This window comes from Lissotriton helveticus, chromosome 8 (genome assembly GCF_964261635.1).
Source record: "Lissotriton helveticus chromosome 8, aLisHel1.1, whole genome shotgun sequence".
NCBI lineage: Eukaryota > Metazoa > Chordata > Amphibia > Caudata > Salamandridae > Lissotriton > Lissotriton helveticus.
Window position 1 is genome coordinate 1,726,581,643 of NC_136069.1, and position 22,488 is coordinate 1,726,604,130.

At 48.0% G+C, this 22,488-nt stretch overlaps 1 protein-coding gene across 1 annotated transcript in view; it reads right to left on the reverse strand.

The window, feature by feature from the left end:
- Window positions 1–22,488, reverse strand: part of LOC144774155 (NACHT, LRR and PYD domains-containing protein 12-like) — a 721,917-nt gene that overhangs the window by 251,482 nt on the left and 447,947 nt on the right. The window lies entirely within an intron of this gene.

A 22,488-nucleotide genomic window follows, 5' to 3' on the forward strand; every position in this document is an offset into this window, starting at 1 on the left:
TTGATAGATGGATGACCAAATGAGAAGATTGATCACTGCGATACATTGATGGGAATCCATTCAGTTGCTTTTGGATCTCACTAGCAATCACTTGATTTTTGCTCTCTTTTTCTGGCTTTGTGGGCTTTTATGTGACTTGTGTTCTGACTCAATCTTTGAGGAGTTTAAGCCAGTCAGATATATTGTTGGCTTTTAGACCCCCGGTTCTTTTTGTTCATTACATTGTAGTACAAGGGGATGTAAACCTGGGCAGGTCTTTAAATATCCCTATGACCCTTTCTCTCTCTGTGGTGTTTATGGTTGACTTACAGGATACCCCGATAGCAGACCCAGAAGGTACACTATATGTGGGCGGATCTCAGAGGGCCAGATGGTAACACATCAGCCGCCTAAGCACTCACGACATTGGAGCAAGTAGTAGAAACAGCTCAGATTCCACAGTGCTCTGCTCAAGCTGCAGAATTAGTGGCCCTCACTAGAGCCTGTGAGTTAAGCAAAGGAATAACGGTTAATATCTACACTGAAAGTCAGCATGCTTTTGGGGTGGCTCACAATTTTGGAAGACTGTGGAAAGAAATGAATTTCCTTACTTCACATGGGACAAAGATTCAACATGGCCCCCTAATTCTCCGATTGTTAGACTCCTTGACATACCCCAGAAACATGGCCATTATAAAATGTAAGGCCCCTAAGAAAGTGATAGATGATGTTGGGAAAGTCAATGCCCTGGCTGACCAGAAACCCAGCCAGACAGCTCTTAAGAAAAGGTTAGGGATGTATGTAGCAGGTCCCGCAAGGTGGGTGGCAGAGGGGGGATGGTAGAAGACACAGTACAAAGTGTGCTTGATATTCAGTCCCATGCTACTCCTGAGGAACTAGGGGTGTAGAAAGAGCATTTGGCGAAAGAGGGAATTGATGGTTGCTGGGTCCGCACTACTATGGAAAGGCAATGGATGTTACCTGACAGTCATATGCTACCAATAGTTACGATGGCCCATGGCCCTGCTCACATTAGTGCAAAAGGGATATGTAAGCTGTTGGAACCTACCTGATATAATTCAAAGATACAAGCATATGCTAAGAGGTTGGTCAAAACATGGATGAGTTGCCTTATGTATAACCCAGGTAAAGGTACAGTAACTCCTGAAGGAGGATTCTCTCCTCCTACCTTTTCTTTTGAAGTCCTCCAGATGGATTACATCCAGATGGACAGATGTAACAATTTGAAATATGTCCTGGTGGTCTGTACCTTCAGCCGATGGGTGGAGGCCTACCCTGTCAAAGACTGCACCGCTATCACTACCGCCAAAATACTATTGAAAGAATGCTTCCCACGATTTGGTTTGCCCCGTTGGGTCTGGAGTGACACGGGACACACTTTACGGCTCAAATAATGGAGTAGGTCTGTTCAGCAATTGGTATAAAACAAAAATTTCATGCAGTTAACCACCCCCACTCAGCAGGTCTAGTGGAGGTGTACAATGACATCCTAAAGACCATAATGGCCAAAATTGTAGCCGAGACGGGTGTCACTTGGGTTGTTGCTCTGCCCCTGGCTCTGCTGTCTGACAGGACAACAGCCCATACCAAGATAGGATTATCCCCCCATGAGATTGTGTTTGGGAGGCCTGCCAATGTGTGGGGTGTCCCGCAGCCTAAGAAACTGTCTGATGTTGAATACCCTGTGTTGACTGATTATCTGTACAGTTTGACTAACAGCTTTCGTACTCTTTATCACCAGGTGCATGAGGCCATACCTGATAAAAGCGAGGTCCCAGGACACATTATCCAACCTGGCGACTGGGTTCTGTTTCGCAACTTTCAACGTACTAAGAGCCTCGAGCCCCACTGGACTCAGCCCCGTCAGGTGTTACTGGCCACCCGCACTGCCTTGAAAGTTGAAGGTCGGAAAAACTGGACACATGCAACACACTGTAAATGAGTGCCTCAACCTCTCCCCTATTATCAGTGGGTGAGAGAAGGACGAGGAGACTCAGAAACAGAAATAGTGCCAACGTTTGTTCCATTCAGCGATGCCAGATTGCATTTTACATCTACGGAAGCAGAGAGTGGCTGTTTACTGAAGGGAAAGGTGGAACACTCCCCTAACTCTGCTCAGCATCAGGAACAATTATTCCCCAACCATACTGATCCTACTTTTACCTGATATAACTTGCGTTCCAGAAGGAAGGCTTGCCCTTGACTTCGCTCTGGTACCTATAGGCTGTAGAGCTGTGATCTCCCGGCTGAGACCGGTGCTGGTGTGTCAAACTAAGGTACGCCCTAGGGCTCTTGGCACCTGCATCCAGTGAAGCAACCACCAATCATAGACAGCCGCTAGTGGTCCCTGGCTTAGTACAATGGCAGCCGTTCAGTACACCCAAGTCCAGAAACGATATGTCAGTCTCCCACATAGCAAGTGCTTCATGGCCACCGTGGTGATACTGTTTGTCTCCCTCATCTTGCCTATCATCGGTTAGATGTTACTGTTCTACTATCCTGTTACCCCACAAACTCCTACCCTGACTCCTGCGGAGCATCAGTGTTAGACCTGACATCATTGGGGTGAGTCTTCCTTCCATTTTTGACGGATTGCCTACTCTGTTTTGACCTATCTTTACTGGTTGTATGTTTTGGGCCCTGTGCCACTGCTAATCAGTGCCACAGTGTAAGTGTTACATTGATATACTGATTGGATTCCATGATTGGCTTATTTGATCTAGTGTCAGCCCCTAGTACAGTGCACAATGTGTGCCCAGGGCTTGTAGAGCAAATGCTGCTGGTGGGCTGACAGCACTGGTTGTGCCACCCACAGAAGCAGCTTGTAAAGTGTGTCTCAGGCCTGCCATTGCAAGGCCGGTGTGAAGTCTGTGACAACCATGTCGACTTGGCCAAGTGCACCCACTTGCCAGGCCCAAAACTTTCCCTTTGCTTCATATTAGACACCCCTATGGTAGGCCCAAGGGCAGGGTGCATTGTAAGTATAAGGTAGGACATGTTCTGATGTGAATTACAGCCATTTTCGTTTTTCACTATTGAAGGCTACCTGTTCTCATAGATTAGACTGGACAGTGAAGATTGTTACATCCCTACAATCCTAACTGACTCAGGGAACATGGTAGAAATTCGAGTTTAGTATGCCTGAACTCAGAATAATAAAATATATATTTTAGTAAAGTTTATTTTAATATTCTATGTTTGCAAATACCACTTTCAGAAAGTAGGTATTTGCTTGCCTAACCATTTGAGCCCGCCTCTGCTGACTTGTGTATTCCTTGTCTGGGTTTGTGTGTGACAGGGCTGGGGAAATTCCAGGAGACAGTCTGGGACAGCCCAGTGGTGAATAGGGAGATTTACCTCCAGATGGGAGGGGGAGAGTGCACCTGGGACCTGAATAGGGCTGGGCCTTCCCTCCACAATGCTGGCTCCAACCCCTGTGGCTTCTCTGATGTCTCTGCCCTGCGCAGTGAAAGGAGAAAGGGAATCCTGTCAACAGAGTACTCCAGAGCTGCATCTTCCCTCCCCTGTGCTGGCTCCACCTCCCGTGGGGCGTCTGATGTTTCTGCCCTGCACAGTGAAAGGGAGAGAAGAGTCATGTAAACACAGTGCTCAGGAACTGGTTTAAACTAGCAGAGGCCTCTCTGCCTTCAGAGAACAAACGATTTTGGGGTATAAATATTGGAACCCAGTCCCACAGACTTTAGATCATTTCTGGAACAAGAAACCTTTCTGCCAAGGAGAAGAACCAAGGAAGCTGCAGGAGTTTGGACTGCCCCTCTGCCAGTGTGTTGTTTGCTGGGTTGGCCTGCAGTGGTTGCTTCATTGCCAAGGGAAAGGAGAACGAACTTTGTAAGGACTTTCATCTACAGAATATTCTCCAAGGGCTTGAACTGTGCTTGCCTCCTGCTGAAGTCTCAGGGCCAAAAGACTTCACCTCCAGCTCCCTCCTGAATTTCCTTGCTGGGAATTCTGACTCCAGTCACTTGCGTGTCGCTGGGAGCTGGAAACGCGACGCATCGAGAAGAAGCGTGTTGCTGCCGCAGCTGAAATCATCGCAATGCAGGAGAAGCGAGAGTTCGACGCATCTCCCTGGAAGCGTGTGTTCATCGAAGCTGTCTGCTGTCGCATCGCCGGAGAAGCGCGACGCATCAAGAGAGCTGTCATCGCATCACCAGAGAAGCGCATCGCAGGGCCGGTCGCAGCTCCAAAGTACAGAGTCGTCGCAAGACTGCCAGGGCGCCATCGCATCGTCATCGCATCGCCGCATCAAGGACGCCATCTTCTCGCATTGCAACTGGATCATCGCATCGCATCAGTGCGCCATCTTGTGCACCGCAACAGGTCGAGAATCTACGCATCACCTCTGCACCGGTAAGGCTCACGACGAGTTCCCTACTCTGCGCAAGCATTGAGGAAGGACGCAATCGTTCCTCCGGGTCACGGAACCGACGCATCTCCCCTTTTGCAAGCCTTTTGTTCACTTTGCGTGCCGCCTCCCAGAACTTTGTTGAGAACTTTGTCGTATTTACCAACCACTTGAACTAAGAGACTTTTATCATCTTTTAAGTGACCTTTAGTATAGTATTGTGGATTTTTGTCGTTTGTGGTCTTGTGTTTAAGTCTATATAAAGAATACTTATTTTTATAAAACCTGTGTTGTGTCCATCTGTAGTGTTATCACTGTATTGCTGGGTATATTCACAAATGCTTAACACACTGCCTCTGAGATAAGCCTGTCTGCTTGTGCCAAGCTACCAAAGAGGTGAGCAGGGGTTATTAAGGAGAGTAATCCCCTTGTCCTGACTTAGAAGTAAGGGTCCCTATTTGGACAAAGGTGATAACCATTGCCAACTAGAGACCCCCAGATCTAACAATCAGTATTTCACGTTAGCAGCCCACAAATTACCCCGCCGTGCAGAAATTTTTCAATAACACCTTCGTCCAAATGTTGCATCATCATCAGCTGATCATGAATACTTCCAACAGTTGGGTATGTGGGCTCATGCCGCATTCTATGATACACCCTGTCCCATTCTTTCCTTATCCTTTTTATGTCTCTGGGTCCTGTCTTGCATGGTGGATGTTGATGCAGGAGGCCTATACTCTCAATGGTACTGCCAAGTTTGCACTTGGAACATTTCGAGATGACTTCTGGCAAACAGGTCTGGCATTGCCAATGGTCCTTTTTGCCCGACCAGCTCATCAACATTGCCATTATCAATGGATGAACTCGGTAGTCTTCAACTCAACTACTCGACGAACATTTTCTAAAATCCGCGCCTGAAGGATACTGCCTGATGTACGAAACACTAAGGGGCCAATTAGAATGTAGGGTGGATCGCCACGCCCGCTGCAGGCCCCCAGGGGCTCTGGGGGGTGGGGGGTGCACATGGGGGGTACCCTTGGTACCCCCCAGCAGTTCTATGCACAACATGCCTTCCTGGCATTGTGGCGGGCAGTGCTGAGTGCACCGCCCGCCACAATGACAGGAATGCGGGATGTGCCCGCCACTGTGGCGGGCACATCCTAATGGCCCCCACGGGACCCCAGCCCTTATGGTGGGCGGTCACATTTCACGATAGGATGGTGGGCGGAAAAAGTCCGCCCGTCATCCTAATGGGCCCCTAAATGTTATAAATGTGCAGAGCCATGTCTGCATCCATGGCCTGGGTACTAAGAAAGTTGGTACTAGTATTTGTGATATTATTAAAACTTTAAACTCTACGTCTCCTCCGAAGTTGCTGGCGTCCCCCAACACTTACTTTATCTTTTGTACAGCGGCCTACACTTGGCTCCCCCGTAACTGGTCTGGTACATGCTATCTGGCCTTCCTCCTTCCACCAACGTATTCTACCCATGGAGGTTACCACCTGTTGATGAAGGGTGCTTTGCGCCGCTCGCGTAGGGGTGTCATATCGGCTGAGGATACAGTGGGCCAGGAAGTCGTGGACTTCTTTAAGGGTTTCCTTCCATTCTGGGGCCCCATGGCAAACAGTCTTGCTGTGTGAGGACTGACCAGGGTCCTTGAAGCCACCATCACAGAAACAGCTGTTGCCCTCGCCAACATCACTTCAGACCTACAGGCAGACCACCTTGTAACACTTCAAAACCGTATGGTCCTTGACATCATCCTTGCAGATCGTGGTGGTGTGTTTAAATTGATCGGCTCCAGCTGCTGTGTGTATATTCTAGATACCACACCTACAGTTTATGATGCCATCCAACGTCTGCATCGCCTTTCTTCTGAAATTCATCAGGATGAAGGCAACTGGTCAATCACAGGTGGGATCTGGGGCCTCCTTTCCCAATGGGAATAGAGGGTTCACATCTTCCTTGCCTTGGGAGTAGCTGTCCTAGTCTCCTGCTGTTTGTGCATTCAGTGCCTGCCAGTGCTCTGTGCAATGTGTGTTCAGGCTCTCAAGCCCCCAACCTCTAACACTCACAACACCAATATGAAAATGATGCTCCAACAAGAAAAATGTTGCCAGAAACTGTTGTCAACGGGGATAAGATAAATGCCTGTAGGCAGCAAAAAGATGAAAGTGTGGCTGACTTCTTTACCCATTTTGAAACAGAATACAAGGGACATAGTGGCTTGGACCCCCGGATCCCAGGCTCTGGCCCAGTATTTGTCGATAAATTTGTCAGCAACTTGCTTCCTGAGATTTCCGCCAGGCTCAAGAAAGTTGAGAGTACATGGTCTGCCAAGACTAGGACTGGTATCTTGGCTATGGCACAGTATCACAAGAATAGGGAGAATGAAGATAGAGAAAAGGAAAGTAAGAAGGCTAGAGATCTTAAGACTAAGGTACTTCTGCAGCAGACTTATCCTCCCCGAGGTCCCGATGCCAGCGGTAATTTCAGACCACAGCCCCAACCCCCTCCGAGGGCTCGCCAGTCTACCCCCGCCGGCCCTCAATGTACGGGAGCCCTCCAAACAGATCAGTGTGCCTATTGTAAAGGGTACGGCCATTGGATAGATGAGTGTCCCGTGTTAGCTGAAAACATTCGAACAGGGAAGAATCGACCTCGCGCTCCTAGGGAGGGGAGGCCGACTAGGGACCATGGCCCGCCCCATCCACAGGACAAAGAACGTAGGCCCAGGGATGACGCTCCTGTCCAGCAACGCCCGGTCAATAGGTTTGATGAATACGTAGCAACACACACTTATTACAATGATGATTATGATAAAGATGATGAGACAGGGTTCTATCAAGCATAGGACAGCCAGGAAAGGGGTATTACTAGAGTGCAAACTCCAGTGGATCAAAGGGGCCCATATGTTCAAATTTCAGTTGTGGGAAACAGTCAGAATTTTCTTTTGGATACTGGGGCCACCAGGTCATCTAATGCACGTCTGTCAGTCCTGTATGCACCCCTTTCTGGCAAAATGAATGTCTCCGTGTGTTTTGCAGGAACACCCGTGACCAGCCCTGTCTCTGAACCCCTCCCTCTCGATATTGGCCCCGCACATGTTGATGCTCCCTTGGTCCTTTCTACAGGTTGCAGTGTAAACTTATTAGCCATGGATTTACTGAAAGCTCATGTAGTCCCCAAGGTGTATCCCTAACAATTTCCCTCACCACAGCCTCCTATATGTATCTGTCCGGTCCCCTCCCACCAGAGTTGCAGTCTTTACCTTCCTCCCTCTGGGCATTATCAGACACTGGTGTGGGGTGTCTCAGCATACCCGCTCATGTGGTACGCATTCAGCCAGGTGCAATTCTCCCCCGCCTCCGGCAGTATCGACTACCCACGGGAGGAGAAGTAGCCCTTTTAACAATAATATCTGAATTGATGGACAAGGGCGTAGTGGAGGAGGCACATGGTAATATCTGTAACAGTTAGGTGATTCCTTTTCCGTGGGATGTGCGCACTTTTACTAGGAACTGATTATGTTCCTTATCACTTCTTTCACTGATAATGCCCAGAGGGAGGAAGGTAAAGACTGCAACTCTGGTGGGAGGGGACCGGAGACAGACGGCTGTGCATGCGCTGTCTTGGCCCAGATGTTCGGAGGTCATCATCGGGCATGTGCCTATTTTTTTCAGCTACCGTAGGTCCTGTTGCGAGGGCTCTCCCAGGATGCCTACAGGCGACCGCAGCGGCTGCACTCATGTTCCGTCAGAGTGCGGGGATCGTCATGAACTCCCCCTTGACTCTGATGGTTCCTCATTCTGTGGATTCATTAATAACACCACGACACAGTACCTCACTAGCGCACGACTCACAGGATATGAATTGACACTCTTTTCCAGCCAAATTAACAACAAGAGATGCACCATACTGAATCCCGCCACCTTACTCCCACTGGATACTCATGATGCCCGTTTAGAGCCACATGACTGTATATTGAGGACAGAGGAGGAGACAAAGGGATGGGTTGACTTACAGGATAATGAGGCAAAAAAAACATTTTATTAGGATACCGACTCACCCCCTAATTAAAAACAGAACAGTGCAAGGGGCAGTTTAAACATATAACTGCAAAAAACAGTTATTTGTTTCAACTGCCCCTTGCACTGTTCTGTTTTTTATTAGGGGGTGAGTCGGTATCCTAATAAAATGTCTTTTTTTTGCCTCATCACCCTATTTTAATCACCACTTTTTGTGTTTTGCACTGCATTGAATTCCCTTGTGATCTGATATCTAGTAACACATTCTCTGCCTGAAGTGATTGTGGGTCTGATCCAATACAGTCAATTACCTTTGGAATGGTAGCAAGTCTCTATGATCAAGAGACACACCATCTTGATAGATGAATGACCAAATGAGAAGATTGATCACTGCGATACATTGATGGGAATCCATTCAGTTGCTTTTGGATCTCACTAGCAATCACTTGATTTTTGCTCTCTTTTTCTGGCTTTGTGGGCTTTTATGTGACTTGTGTTCTGACTCAATCTTTGAGGAGTTTAAGCCAGTCAGATATATTGTTGGCTTTTAGACCCCCGGTTCTTTTTGTTCATTACATTGTAGTACAAGGGGATGTAAACCTGGGCAGGTCTTTAAATATCCCTATGACCCTTTCTCTCTCTGTGGTGTTTATGGTTGACTTACAGGATACCCCGATAGCAGACCCAGAAGGTACACTATATGTGGGCGGATCTCAGAGGGCCAGATGGTAACACATCAGCCGCCTAAGCACTCACGACATTGGAGCAAGTAGTAGAAACAGCTCAGATTCCACAGTGCTCTGCTCAAGCTGCAGAATTAGTGGCCCTCACTAGAGCCTGTGAGTTAAGCAAAGGAATAACGGTTAATATCTACACTGAAAGTCAGCATGCTTTTGGGGTGGCTCACAATTTTGGAAGACTGTGGAAAGAAATGAATTTCCTTACTTCACATGGGACAAAGATTCAACATGGCCCCCTAATTCTCCGATTGTTAGACTCCTTGACATACCCCAGAAACATGGCCATTATAAAATGTAAGGCCCCTAAGAAAGTGATAGATGATGTTGGGAAAGTCAATGCCCTGGCTGACCAGAAACCCAGCCAGACAGCTCTTAAGAAAAGGTTAGGGATGTATGTAGCAGGTCCCGCAAGGTGGGTGGCAGAGGGGGGATGGTAGAAGACACAGTACAAAGTGTGCTTGATATTCAGTCCCATGCTACTCCTGAGGAACTAGGGGTGTAGAAAGAGCATTTGGCGAAAGAGGGAATTGATGGTTGCTGGGTCCGCACTACTATGGAAAGGCAATGGATGTTACCTGACAGTCATATGCTACCAATAGTTACGATGGCCCATGGCCCTGCTCACATTAGTGCAAAAGGGATATGTAAGCTGTTGGAACCTACCTGATATAATTCAAAGATACAAGCATATGCTAAGAGGTTGGTCAAAACATGGATGAGTTGCCTTATGTATAACCCAGGTAAAGGTACAGTAACTCCTGAAGGAGGATTCTCTCCTCCTACCTTTTCTTTTGAAGTCCTCCAGATGGATTACATCCAGATGGACAGATGTAACAATTTGAAATATGTCCTGGTGGTCTGTACCTTCAGCCGATGGGTGGAGGCCTACCCTGTCAAAGACTGCACCGCTATCACTACCGCCAAAATACTATTGAAAGAATGCTTCCCACGATTTGGTTTGCCCCGTTGGGTCTGGAGTGACACGGGACACACTTTACGGCTCAAATAATGGAGTAGGTCTGTTCAGCAATTGGTATAAAACAAAAATTTCATGCAGTTAACCACCCCCACTCAGCAGGTCTAGTGGAGGTGTACAATGACATCCTAAAGACCATAATGGCCAAAATTGTAGCCGAGACGGGTGTCACTTGGGTTGTTGCTCTGCCCCTGGCTCTGCTGTCTGACAGGACAACAGCCCATACCAAGGTAGGATTATCCCCCCATGAGATTGTGTTTGGGAGGCCTGCCAATGTGTGGGGTGTCCCGCAGCCTAAGAAACTGTCTGATGTTGAATACCCTGTGTTGACTGATTATCTGTACAGTTTGACTAACAGCTTTCGTACTCTTTATCACCAGGTGCATGAGGCCATACCTGATAAAAGCGAGGTCCCAGGACACATTATCCAACCTGGCGACTGGGTTCTGTTTCGCAACTTTCAACGTACTAAGAGCCTCGAGCCCCACTGGACTCAGCCCCGTCAGGTGTTACTGGCCACCCGCACTGCCTTGAAAGTTGAAGGTCGGAAAAACTGGACACATGCAACACACTGTAAATGAGTGCCTCAACCTCTCCCCTATTATCAGTGGGTGAGAGAAGGACGAGGAGACTCAGAAACAGAAATAGTGCCAACGTTTGTTCCATTCAGCGATGCCAGATTGCATTTTACATCTACGGAAGCAGAGAGTGGCTGTTTACTGAAGGGAAAGGTGGAACACTCCCCTAACTCTGCTCAGCATCAGGAACAATTATTCCCCAACCATACTGATCCTACTTTTACCTGATATAACTTGCGTTCCAGAAGGAAGGCTTGCCCTTGACTTCGCTCTGGTACCTATAGGCTGTAGAGCTGTGATCTCCCGGCTGAGACCGGTGCTGGTGTGTCAAACTAAGGTACGCCCTAGGGCTCTTGGCACCTGCATCCAGTGAAGCAACCACCAATCATAGACAGCCGCTAGTGGTCCCTGGCTTAGTACAATGGCAGCCGTTCAGTACACCCAAGTCCAGAAACGATATGTCAGTCTCCCACATAGCAAGTGCTTCATGGCCACCGTGGTGATACTGTTTGTCTCCCTCATCTTGCCTATCATCGGTTAGATGTTACTGTTCTACTATCCTGTTACCCCACAAACTCCTACCCTGACTCCTGCGGAGCATCAGTGTTAGACCTGACATCATTGGGGTGAGTCTTCCTTCCATTTTTGACGGATTGCCTACTCTGTTTTGACCTATCTTTACTGGTTGTATGTTTTGGGCCCTGTGCCACTGCTAATCAGTGCCACAGTGTAAGTGTTACATTGATATACTGATTGGATTCCATGATTGGCTTATTTGATCTAGTGTCAGCCCCTAGTACAGTGCACAATGTGTGCCCAGGGCTTGTAGAGCAAATGCTGCTGGTGGGCTGACAGCACTGGTTGTGCCACCCACAGAAGCAGCTTGTAAAGTGTGTCTCAGGCCTGCCATTGCAAGGCCGGTGTGAAGTCTGTGACAACCATGTCGACTTGGCCAAGTGCACCCACTTGCCAGGCCCAAAACTTTCCCTTTGCTTCATATTAGACACCCCTATGGTAGGCCCAAGGGCAGGGTGCATTGTAAGTATAAGGTAGGACATGTTCTGATGTGAATTACAGCCATTTTCGTTTTTCACTATTGAAGGCTACCTGTTCTCATAGATTAGACTGGACAGTGAAGATTGTTACATCCCTACAATCCTAACTGACTCAGGGAACATGGTAGAAATTCGAGTTTAGTATGCCTGAACTCAGAATAATAAAATATATATTTTAGTAAAGTTTATTTTAATATTCTATGTTTGCAAATACCACTTTCAGAAAGTAGGTATTTGCTTGCCTAACCATTTGAGCCCGCCTCTGCTGACTTGTGTATTCCTTGTCTGGGTTTGTGTGTGACAGGGCTGGGGAAATTCCAGGAGACAGTCTGGGACAGCCCAGTGGTGAATAGGGAGATTTACCTCCAGATGGGAGGGGGAGAGTGCACCTGGGACCTGAATAGGGCTGGGCCTTCCCTCCACAATGCTGGCTCCAACCCCTGTGGCTTCTCTGATGTCTCTGCCCTGCGCAGTGAAAGGAGAAAGGGAATCCTGTCAACAGAGTACTCCAGAGCTGCATCTTCCCTCCCCTGTGCTGGCTCCACCTCCCGTGGGGCGTCTGATGTTTCTGCCCTGCACAGTGAAAGGGAGAGAAGAGTCATGTAAACACAGTGCTCAGGAACTGGTTTAAACTAGCAGAGGCCTCTCTGCCTTCAGAGAACAAACGATTTTGGGGTATAAATATTGGAACCCAGTCCCACAGACTTTAGATCATTTCTGGAACAAGAAACCTTTCTGCCAAGGAGAAGAACCAAGGAAGCTGCAGGAGTTTGGACTGCCCCTCTGCCAGTGTGTTGTTTGCTGGGTTGGCCTGCAGTGGTTGCTTCATTGCCAAGGGAAAGGAGAACGAACTTTGTAAGGACTTTCATCTACAGAATATTCTCCAAGGGCTTGAACTGTGCTTGCCTCCTGCTGAAGTCTCAGGGCCAAAAGACTTCACCTCCAGCTCCCTCCTGAATTTCCTTGCTGGGAATTCTGACTCCAGTCACTTGCGTGTCGCTGGGAGCTGGAAACGCGACACATCGAGAAGAAGCGTGTTGCTGCCGCAGCTGAAATCATCGCAATGCAGGAGAAGCGAGAGTTCGACGCATCTCCCTGGAAGCGTGTGTTCATCGAAGCTGTCTGCTGTCGCATCGCCGGAGAAGCGCGACGCATCAAGAGAGCTGTCATCGCATCACCAGAGAAGCGCATCGCAGGGCCGGTCGCAGCTCCAAAGTACAGAGTCGTCGCAAGACTGCCAGGGCGCCATCGCATCGTCATCGCATCGCCGCATCAAGGACGCCATCTTCTCGCATTGCAACTGGATCATCGCATCGCATCAGTGCGCCATCTTGTGCACCGCAACAGGTCGAGAATCTACGCATCACCTCTGCACCGGTAAGGCTCACGACGAGTTCCCTACTCTGCGCAAGCATTGAGGAAGGACGCAATCGTTCCTCCGGGTCACGGAACCGACGCATCTCACCTTTTGCAAGCCTTTTGTTCACTTTGCGTGCCGCCTCCCAGAACTTTGTTGAGAACTTTGTCGTATTTACCAACCACTTGAACTAAGAGACTTTTATCATCTTTTAAGTGACCTTTAGTATAGTATTGTGGATTTTTGTCGTTTGTGGTCTTGTGTTTAAGTCTATATAAAGAATACTTATTTTTATAAAACCTGTGTTGTGTCCATCTGTAGTGTTATCACTGTATTGCTGGGTATATTCACAAATGCTTAACACACTGCCTCTGAGATAAGCCTGTCTGCTTGTGCCAAGCTACCAAAGAGGTGAGCAGGGGTTATTAAGGAGAGTAATCCCCTTGTCCTGACTTAGAAGTAAGGGTCCCTATTTGGACAAAGGTGATAACCATTGCCAACTAGAGACCCCCAGATCTAACAATCAGTATTTCACGTTAGCAGCCCACAAATTACCCCGCCGTGCAGAAATTTTTCAATAACACCTTCGTCCAAATGTTGCATCATCATCAGCTGATCATGAATACTTCCAACAGTTGGGTATGTGGGCTCATGCCGCATTCTATGATACACCCTGTCCCATTCTTTCCTTATCCTTTTTATGTCTCTGGGTCCTGTCTTGCATGGTGGATGTTGATGCAGGAGGCCTATACTCTCAATGGTACTGCCAAGTTTGCACTTGGAACATTTCGAGATGACTTCTGGCAAACAGGTCTGGCATTGCCAATGGTCCTTTTTGCCCGACCAGCTCATCAACATTGCCATTATCAATGGATGAACTCGGTAGTCTTCAACTCAACTACTCGACGAACATTTTCTAAAATCCGCGCCTGAAGGATACTGCCTGATGTACGAAACACTAAGGGGCCAATTAGAATGTAGGGTGGATCGCCACGCCCGCTGCAGGCCCCCAGGGGCTCTGGGGGGTGGGGGGTGCACATGGGGGGTACCCTTGGTACCCCCCAGCAGTTCTATGCACAACATGCCTTCCTGGCATTGTGGCGGGCAGTGCTGAGTGCACCGCCCGCCACAATGACAGGAATGCGGGATGTGCCCGCCACTGTGGCGGGCACATCCTAATGGCCCCCACGGGACCCCAGCCCTTATGGTGGGCGGTCCCATTTCACGATAGGATGGTGGGCGGAAAAAGTCCGCCCGTCATCCTAATGGGCCCCTAAATGTTATAAATGTGCAGAGCCATGTCTGCATCCATGGCCTGGGTACTAAGAAAGTTGGTACTAGTATTTGTGATATTATTAAAACTTTAAACTCTACGTCTCCTCCGAAGTTGCTGGCGTCCCCCAACACTTACTTTATCTTTTGTACAGCGGCCTACACTTGGCTCCCCCGTAACTGGTCTGGTACATGCTATCTGGCCTTCCTCCTTCCACCAACGTATTCTACCCATGGAGGTTACCACCTGTTGATGAAGGGTGCTTTGCGCCGCTCGCGTAGGGGTGTCATATCGGCTGAGGATACAGTGGGCCAGGAAGTCGTGGACTTCTTTAAGGGTTTCCTTCCATTCTGGGGCCCCATGGCAAACAGTCTTGCTGTGTGAGGACTGACCAGGGTCCTTGAAGCCACCATCACAGAAACAGCTGTTGCCCTCGCCAACATCACTTCAGACCTACAGGCAGACCACCTTGTAACACTTCAAAACCGTATGGTCCTTGACATCATCCTTGCAGATCGTGGTGGTGTGTTTAAATTGATCGGCTCCAGCTGCTGTGTGTATATTCTAGATACCACACCTACAGTTTATGATGCCATCCAACGTCTGCATCGCCTTTCTTCTGAAATTCATCAGGATGAAGGCAACTGGTCAATCACAGGTGGGATCTGGGGCCTCCTTTCCCAATGGGAATAGAGGGTTCACATCTTCCTTGCCTTGGGAGTAGCTGTCCTAGTCTCCTGCTGTTTGTGCATTCAGTGCCTGCCAGTGCTCTGTGCAATGTGTGTTCAGGCTCTCAAGCCCCCAACCTCTAACACTCACAACACCAATATGAAAATGATGCTCCAACAAGAAAAATGTTGCCAGAAACTGTTGTCAACGGGGATAAGATAAATGCCTGTAGGCAGCAAAAAGATGAAAGTGTGGCTGACTTCTTTACCCATTTTGAAACAGAATACAAGGGACATAGTGGCTTGGACCCCCGGATCCCAGGCTCTGGCCCAGTATTTGTCGATAAATTTGTCAGCAACTTGCTTCCTGAGATTTCCGCCAGGCTCAAGAAAGTTGAGAGTACATGGTCTGCCAAGACTAGGACTGGTATCTTGGCTATGGCACAGTATCACAAGAATAGGGAGAATGAAGATAGAGAAAAGGAAAGTAAGAAGGCTAGAGATCTTAAGACTAAGGTACTTCTGCAGCAGACTTATCCTCCCCGAGGTCCCGATGCCAGCGGTAATTTCAGACCACAGCCCCAACCCCCTCCGAGGGCTCGCCAGTCTACCCCCGCCGGCCCTCAATGTACGGGAGCCCTCCAAACAGATCAGTGTGCCTATTGTAAAGGGTACGGCCATTGGATAGATGAGTGTCCCGTGTTAGCTGAAAACATTCGAACAGGGAAGAATCGACCTCGCGCTCCTAGGGAGGGGAGGCCGACTAGGGACCATGGCCCGCCCCATCCACAGGACAAAGAACGTAGGCCCAGGGATGACGCTCCTGTCCAGCAACGCCCGGTCAATAGGTTTGATGAATACGTAGCAACACACACTTATTACAATGATGATTATGATAAAGATGATGAGACAGGGTTCTATCAAGCATAGGACAGCCAGGAAAGGGGTATTACTAGAGTGCAAACTCCAGTGGATCAAAGGGGCCCATATGTTCAAATTTCAGTTGTGGGAAACAGTCAGAATTTTCTTTTGGATACTGGGGCCACCAGGTCATCTAATGCACGTCTGTCAGTCCTGTATGCACCCCTTTCTGGCAAAATGAATGTCTCCGTGTGTTTTGCAGGAACACCCGTGACCAGCCCTGTCTCTGAACCCCTCCCTCTCGATATTGGCCCCGCACATGTTGATGCTCCCTTGGTCCTTTCTACAGGTTGCAGTGTAAACTTATTAGCCATGGATTTACTGAAAGCTCATGTAGTCCCCAAGGTGTATCCCTAACAATTTCCCTCACCACAGCCTCCTATATGTATCTGTCCGGTCCCCTCCCACCAGAGTTGCAGTCTTTACCTTCCTCCCTCTGGGCATTATCAGACACTGGTGTGGGGTGTCTCAGCATACCCGCTCATGTGGTACGCATTCAGCCAGGTGCAATTCTCCCCCGCCTCCGGCAGTATCGACTACCCACGGGAGGAGAAGTAGCCCTTTTAACAATAATATCTGAATTGATGGACAAGGGCGTAGTGGAGGAGGCACATGGTAATATCTGTAACAGTTAGGTGATTCCTTTTCCGTGGGATGTGCGCACTTTTACTAGGAACTGATTATGTTCCTTATCACTTCTTTCACTGATAATGCCCAGAGGGAGGAAGGTAAAGACTGCAACTCTGGTGGGAGGGGACCGGAGACAGACGGCTGTGCATGCGCTGTCTTGGCCCAGATGTTCGGAGGTCATCATCGGGCATGTGCCTATTTTTTTCAGCTACCGTAGGTCCTGTTGCGAGGGCTCTCCCAGGATGCCTACAGGCGACCGCAGCGGCCGCACTCATGTTCCGTCAGAGTGCGGGGATCGTCATGAACTCCCCCTTGACTCTGATGGTTCCTCATTCTGTTGATACCCTCATTAATAACACCACGACACAGTACCTCACTAGCGCACGACTCACAGGATATGAATTGACACTCTTTTCCAGCCAAATTAACAACAAGAGATGCACCATACTGAATCCCGCCACCTTACTCCCACTGGATACTCATGATGCCCGTTTAGAGCCACATGACTGTATATTGAGGACAGAGGAGGAGACAAAGGGACGGGTTGACTTACAGGATAATGAGACAAAAAAACCATTTTATTAGGATACCGACTCACCCCCTAATTAAAAACAGAACAGTGCAAGGGGCAGTTTAAACAAATAACTGCAAAAGACAGTTACTTGTTTCAACTGCCCCTTGCACTGTTCTGTTTTTTATTAGGGGGTGAGTCGGTATCCTAATAAAATGTCTTTTTTTTGCCTCATCACCCTATTTTAATCACCACTTTTTGTGTTTTGCACTGCATTGAATTCCCTTGTGATCTGATATCTAGTAACACATTCTCTGCCTGAAGTGATTGTGGGTCTGATCCAATACAGTCAATTACCTTTGGAATGGTAGCAAGTCTCTATGATCAAGAGACACACCATCTTGATAGATGGATGACCAAATGAGAAGATTGATCACTGCGATACATTGATGGGAATCCATTCAGTTGCTTTTGGATCTCACTAGCAATCACTTGATTTTTGCTCTCTTTTTCTGGCTTTGTGGGCTTTTATGTGACTTGTGTTCTGACTTACTCTTTGAGGAGTTTAAGCCAGTCGGATATATTGCTGGCTTTTAGACCCCCGGTTCTTTTTGTTCATTACATTGTAGTACAAGGGGATGTAAACCTGGGCAGGTCTTTAAATATCCCTATGACCCTTTCTCTCTCTGTGGTGTTTATGGTTGACTTACAGGATACCCCGATAGCAGACCCAGAAGGTACACTATATGTGGGCGGATCTCAGAGGGCCAGATGGTAACACATCAGCCGCCTAAGCACTCACGACATTGGAGCAAGTAGTAGAAACAGCTCAGATTCCACAGTGCTCTGCTCAAGCTGCAGAATTAGTGGCCCTCACTAGAGCCTGTGAGTTAAGCAAAGGAATAACGGTTAATATCTACACTGAAAGTCAGCATGCTTTTGGGGTGGCTCACAATTTTGGAAGACTGTGGAAAGAAATGAATTTCCTTACTTCACATGGGACAAAGATTCAACATGGCCCCCTAATTCTCCGATTGTTAGACTCCTTGACATACCCCAGAAACATGGCCATTATAAAATGTAAGGCCCCTAAGAAAGTGATAGATGATGTTGGGAAAGTCAATGCCCTGGCTGACCAGAAACCCAGCCAGACAGCTCTTAAGAAAAGGTTAGGGATGTATGTAGCAGGTCCCGCAAGGTGGGTGGCAGAGGGGGGATGGTAGAAGACACAGTACAAAGTGTGCTTGATATTCAGTCCCATGCTACTCCTGAGGAACTAGGGGTGTGTGGTAAATAAATAATTAATTACCGGTACTATTTTTTAATATAATCAATAAAACAGATAGCTCAATAAATAAGAGTCAGGATTCGAGGTATCTTGAGTCTTCAGGCTTTAATCAGGCATAAGGGAAAAGGACAGAACAGCCTGGAAGCACGGGACGGCAGCTGCACGGGAAGGGACAAGGAAAACTGGGCAACAATGGGGGCGACTTTTTGTAACAGTTCACAGTATATATATCAAAACAATTGCATTACATTCAATACAGTAGGCGTAGCAGTAGGCGTGGCTCGTAGCAGTCGCGAAAGATAAGGGCAAAATGATGTAACAAGAAGGTGTGTACAGGGCGTATACATAGACATGTGATGTAAACGTAACAGAAGTGTCATAAACGGGGCGGAAACATGGAGGGGGCTACCTGAGCAGCTGGGACCTCTAACCTAGTGGTGCGCGCAAACGGGCAATGACGTGTTACCAGGGAGAACTGGGGCTATGACTTCTGCGCTAGAAGAGGAGACTAAAGTCTGGAGTGTCAGAGCGACATGTACCCAAGGCATATCTGGTATCTGGTGTTTAGAGTACATATTGATAGAATCCAAAAGTTATCAGGGCAAAGGCTAGTAGACATTAGGACTGATGCGTGCATAATTCTACATGTATTGTGTGTTAGGAATATTCTATGAATATTAATACAGCATTTCTCTTACATGGAGACATAAAGGCTAGACCATGACTGAAACTATTGATGCGATTCAGTATCTTAGGAATGCAGAGAAGGAGGGCTGGACTGATAACTAGAAGCATAACATACTCTTGGCAGACTGGGAGGCAGAGCCAGGCCGGGCCGGGCACTGCGTGGTATGAAGTAAGCTAAGGGTCAGGGATGCAGGTGGGGGCTGTATCGCTCCTCGGAGAGGGTTCAGAAGACAGGAGCTGAATCTGAGTCCGGGCCCTTTTGAGGCCTAGAAACGGGGATAATTCAATGAATTAACGTGCACACTGTAAAATGTGGCAACGTAGGTTTACATAGGCCTAATATTCGGTGTTTTCACGATGACTGGAAACTGGCTTACTAGAGATGGACACAACTGTAATTGCGTCTTTAATCGATCATAGGGGAATACATGCATATCGATCATGCACATATAGCATAAGATGGGGAACACGTAGGCACATATAACATGGCAAAATCTACTTTTCCACAGGTGTAGAAAGAGCATTTGGCGAAAGAGGGAATTGATGGTTGCTGGGTCCGCACTACTATGGAAAGGCAATGGATGTTACCTGACAGTCATATGCTACCAATAGTTACGATGGCCCATGGCCCTGCTCACATTAGTGCAAAAGGGATATGTAAGCTGTTGGAACCTACCTGATATAATTCAAAGATACAAGCATATGCTGAGAGGTTGGTCAAAACATGGATGAGTTGCCTTATGTATAACCCAGGTAAAGGTACAGTAACTCCTGAAGGAGGATTCTCTCCTCCTACCTCTTCTTTTGAAGTCCTCCAGATGGATTACATCCAGATGGACAGATGTAACAATTTGAAATATGTCCTGGTGGTCTGTACCTTCAGCCGATGGGTGGAGGCCTACCCTGTCAAAGACTGCACCGCTATCACTACCGCCAAAATACTATTGAAAGAATGCTTCCCACGATTTGGTTTGCCCCGTTGGGTCTGGAGTGAACACGGGACACACTTTACGGCTCAAATAATGGAGTAGGTCTGTTCAGCAATTGGTATAAAACAAAAATTTCATGCAGTTAACCACCCCCACTCAGCAGGTCTAGTGGAGGTGTACAATGACATCCTAAAGACCATAATGGCCAAAATTGTAGCCGAGACGGGTGTCACTTGGGTTGTTGCTCTGCCCCTGGCTCTGCTGTCTGACAGGACAACAGCCCATACCAAGATAGGATTATCCCCCCATGAGATTGTGTTTGGGAGGCCTGCCAATGTGTGGGGTGTCCCGCAGCCTAAGAAACTGTCTGATGTTGAATACCCTGTGTTGACTGATTATCTGTACAGTTTGACTAACAGCTTTCGTACTCTTTATCACCAGGTGCATGAGGCCATACCTGATAAAAGCGAGGTCCCAGGACACATTATCCAACCTGCCGACTGGGTTCTGTTTCGCAACTTTCAACGTACTAAGAGCCTCGAGCCCCACTGGACTCAGCCCCGTCAGGTGTTACTGGCCACCCGCACTGCCTTGAAAGTTGAAGGTCGGAAAAACTGGACACATGCAACACACTGTAAATGAGTGCCTCAGCCTCTCCCCTATGATCAGTGGGTGAGAGAAGGACGAGGAGACTCAGAAACAGAAATAGTGCCAACGTTTGTTCCATTCAGCGATGCCAGATTGCATTTTACATCTACGGAAGCAGAGAGTGGCTGTTTACTGAAGGGAAAGGTGGAACACTCCCCTAACTCTGCTCAGCATCAGGAACAATTATTCCCCAACCATACTGATCCTACTTTTACCTGATATAACTTGCGTTCCAGAAGGATTCTTGCCCTTGACTTCGCTCAGGTACCTATAGGCTGTAGAGCTGTGATCTCCCGGCTGAGACCGGTGCTGGTGTGTCAAACTAAGGTACGCCCTAGGGCTCTTGGCACCTGCATCCAGTGAAGCAACCACCAATCATAGACAGCCGCTAGTGGTCCCTGGCTTAGTACAATGGCAGCCGTTCAGTACACCCAAGTCCAGAAACGATATGTCAGTCTCCCACATAGCAAGTGCTTTATGGCCACCGTGGTGATACTGTTTGTCTCCCTCATCTTGCCTATCATCGGTTAGATGTTACTGTTCTACTATCCTGTTACCCCACAAACTCCTACCCTGACTCCTGCGGAGCATCAGTGTTAGACCTGACATCATTGGGGTGAGTCTTCCTTCCATTTTTGACGGATTGCCTCCTCTGTTTTGACCTATCTTTACTGGTTGTATGTTTTGGGCCCTGTGCCACTGCTAATCAGTGCCACAGTGTAAGTGTTACATTGATATACTGATTGGATTCCATGATTGGCTTATTTGATCTAGTGTCAGCCCCTAGTACAGTGCACAATGTGTGCCCAGGGCTTGTAGAGCAAATGCTGCTGGTGGGCTGACAGCACTGGTTGTGCCACCCACAGAAGCAGCTTGTAAAGTGTGTCTCAGGCCTGCCATTGCAAGGCCGGTGTGTAGTCTGTGACAACCATGTCGACTTGGCCAAGTGCACCCACTTGCCAGGCCCAAAACTTTCCCTTTGCTTCATATTAGACACCCCTATGGTAGGCCCAAGGGCAGGGTGCATTGTAAGTATAAGGTAGGACATGTTCTGATGTGAATTACAGCCATTTTCGTTTTTCACTATTGAAGGCTACCTGTTCTCATAGATTAGACTGGACAGTGAAGATTGTTACATCCCTACAATCCTAACTGACTCAGGGAACATGGTAGAAATTCGAGTTTAGTATGCCTGAACTCAGAATAATAAAATATATCTTTTAGTAACGTTTATTTTAATATTCTATGTTTGCAAATACCACTTTCAGAAAGTAGGTATTTGCTTGCCTAACCATTTGAGCCCGCCTCTGCTGACTTGTGTATTCCTTGTCTGGGTTTGTGTGTGACAGGGCTGGGGAAATTCCAGGAGACAGTCTGGGACAGCCCAGTGGTGAATAGGGAGATTTACCTCCAGATGGGAGGGGGAGAGTGCACCTGGGACCTGAATAGGGCTGGGCCTTCCCTCCACAATGCTGGCTCCAACCCCTGTGGCTTCTCTGATGTCTCTGCCCTGCGCAGTGAAAGGAGAAAGGGAATCCTGTCAACAGAGTACTCCAGAGCTGCATCTTCCCTCCCCTGTGCTGGCTCCACCTCCCGTGGGGCGTCTGATGTTTCTGCCCTGCACAGTGAAAGGAAGAGAAGAGTCATGTAAACACAGTGCTCAGGAACTGGTTTAAACTAGCAGAGGCCTCTCTGCCTTCAGAGAACAAACGATTTTGGGGTATAAATATTGGAACCCAGTCCCACAGACTTTAGATCATTTCTGGAACAAGAAACCTTTCTGCCAAGGAGAAGAACCAAGGAAGCTGCAGGAGTTTGGACTGCCCCTCTG